Genomic DNA, 3,097 nt, shown 5'->3' on the forward strand with positions numbered 1-3,097 from the left:
TAGCCTGCAGTCTACCATGGGAGAGGGACTCCGAGCAAATAGTTACAAGGGGGGTGAATGTTTAAAAACCCAGGGAGTGGAGCCAGAGCAATGAAATGCTTTATCACGAAGCCTCTGCAACTCTAGGCTCTCTGAACACGTGAGATTTTCTTTCTCGAAGGCACTAATTCAGGTGGGGAGAGCAACCACTGGGTGGGCTCTTACATGGGACACAGTCCATGCATTTAGAAACATGTTCGAACACGTCTGCATTTGTGCAAAAGGGGAATCCTTTATTGTCCTTAACCAAACCTAAAACAGCATGTTGTGTGAGCCAGAGAACCTTTCAGGCTTTAAATTTGAAATGCTGGGAACAGAGGCCACAAACTGGCAACCTGAGGGCCTGGCCTATATACTGTTTTAAAAGTTTTGAATTTGTTGCCGACACTTAAAAATCAAGAAATTGCCTGCAGGGCTCTGGATTTCTGGCTTCCCTAAAAACCTCAGAAAACCTGGCAGTTTCCTTAAAAACTAGGGCTACGGGAGGAACCAGCTGAGCTAAGAGCAGTTCCAAACATCTTAGAAGAGCTGCGGCTCGCCACAGGCCCCATTTGGTCTCTGTCTCCCTTTTCTTACCTGTTTGGCCCCATGTAACCCTTTGGTCTAGAGCTGTGCTGTCCAACACTGTAGCCACACACCACTTGGGCTCCCGAGGCCAAGAAATGGAGCTAGTCTGAACCGAGATGTGTTGCCAAGAATAACATACACACCAGACCTCAACAACATTAGAAAAAAATGGGAAAATATCCTATTGAGATTTTTATATTAATTACATGTTGAAATGATAACATTTTGGAGGTGCTGGGTTAAAGAAAATGGAAACTTAGATTGACATATATCGCTTACGTCAGATTTCTATTGGATGGTGCTGCGATAGGACCCATTCCAATTTAGAACATCCTGGGAACTTTTCTCGCCATAGGGAATTACCACTTGAATTGTGTCATATTAACTTTTTCTTACAATGCATAACTGTGTATTCCATTGATTAAGCAAGAAAACAATCCGAAGGGGGAAATAACTGATGATTTATATGAACTGTAGCTCACATAAGAAATCTGAAATCATGGACCTTATATTATTTTAAAACACATTTTATTCCTCTCCAGTAGATGCACTAAAATAACATATTTAACCATAGCTCTGAGACTTTATTACTACTCCAATATTTAACTCCTATTTTCATTCACCTAAGGTACTTAGAAAGTTACAAGGTGAATTGTTCACGTTTGTTTGTCACTTAATGCACTTTATTTTTATTTTTTTAAATGTTTATTTACTTTTGAGAGAGAGAGAGAGCAGGGGAGGGGCAGGAGAGAGAGAATCCCAAGTAGGCTCCACACTGTCAGCACAGAGCCTGACACGGGGCTCAGTCATATGAACTGAGAGATCATGACCTGAGCGGAAATCAAGAAATGGCCACTTAACCGACTGAGCCACCCAGGCGCCCTATCATTTAATGCACTTTAAAATGAAATCTAATGTATTCCCATAAACCCTTTCCACAACTATCTGCAAAAAGCTTAAACAATGCTAGCATTCTTAGCATTTCATAGGGGCCATTAGCCTATGATTTTATTGGATAAATTAGTTTTTTAAAATCTTCTAACTTACTCAATTAAATAAATGAGTGACTTAAATTAATTTCCAGCAGGCGTGGAACAAAGGACTCTAAGCCAAGGCCAAGGGAATTATTCTATTTTTTTTTCCCCACAAAGACAACCACTTAAATTACTATTATTTTCTTAGCAAATAAGCTGTATTAATATTAAAAGAGATTCTAATTTTAGATGGGTAGAATGCACAGATACTAAGTTGAAACATATGTTTCCAGATGACATGCACTTAGCACTCAAAGAAAAAAGAAGGACCAAGGAAGTTTTGGATCCATGTAGGTACAATTGAACGAGGAAAACACAACTCTAAAGCAAAGCTGTATTTTGGACTGCACTTTCCAGTCTGCATATTTACATGGATGTAATTCGTCTGGTAACCGTACAGTCTCCCACTCTTCTTTACCAAGGTAACTAGTAGAGAAACTTCTGTCCAACTTCTGTGGACCACTATAGAATTTATCTTTTTTTGTCTCCTTTTTTGTTCTCTCTCTTTTCTTTCTATAAATGATTTTTTTTAATAACATATTGTCAAAAAAATAATATATGGTCAAATTGGTTTCCATACAAAACCCAGTGTTCATCCCGACAAGTGCCCTTCTCCATGCTCATCACCCACTTTCCCCTCTCCCCCAACCCCCATCAACCCTCAGTTTGTTCTCAGTATCCAAGAGTCTCTTATGGTTTGCCTTCCTCCCTCTCTGTAACTTTTTTCCCCCTTCCCCTCCCCCATGGTCTTTGTTAAGTTTCTCAAGATCCACATATGAGTGAAAACATAAGGTATCTGTCTTTCTCTGACTGACTCATTTCACGTAGCATAATACCCTCCAGTTCCGTCCATGTTGCTGCAAATGGCCAGATTTCTTTCTTTCTCATTGCCAAGTAGTATTCCATTGTATATATAAACCACATCTTCTTTATCCACTTGTCAGTTGATGGGCATTTAGGCTCTTTCCACAATTTGGCTATTGTTGAAAGCACTGCTATAAACATTGGGGGCACAAGTGCCCCTATGCATCAGCACTCCTGTATCCCTTGGGTAAATTCCTAGCAGTGCTATTGCTGGGTCATAGGGTAGGTCTATTTTTAAGTTTTTGAGGAACCTCCATACTGTTTCCCAGAGTGGATTTCTACACTCAATGCAGGTCTGAGTTTCGAGCAAGCACATGACAAAATAGTTGATTCCCAGCATGCACACCAGTACCTCATTCCACACTGCATGTGAAGCTCTCATTGGAGCTGTTTCTATTTGGGTCATGGGACACGAAAGGACATGCTTTAGAAAATGGGTAAGAGGACAGATGAAGTTAGGAGACAGAGCCAATGAGGCCTGTTAGCAGGAGTCTCATCCAGAAGCGAGAGAGAAAATACAACACATTAGCTTTTCACAGGCTTGGGGAAATCTTGGAAATCCTAACACTCCACCACTCTTCCAAGATAAAAAT

Source organism: Neofelis nebulosa, chromosome 1 (genome assembly GCF_028018385.1).
Source record: "Neofelis nebulosa isolate mNeoNeb1 chromosome 1, mNeoNeb1.pri, whole genome shotgun sequence".
Taxonomy (NCBI): Eukaryota; Metazoa; Chordata; class Mammalia; order Carnivora; family Felidae; genus Neofelis; species Neofelis nebulosa.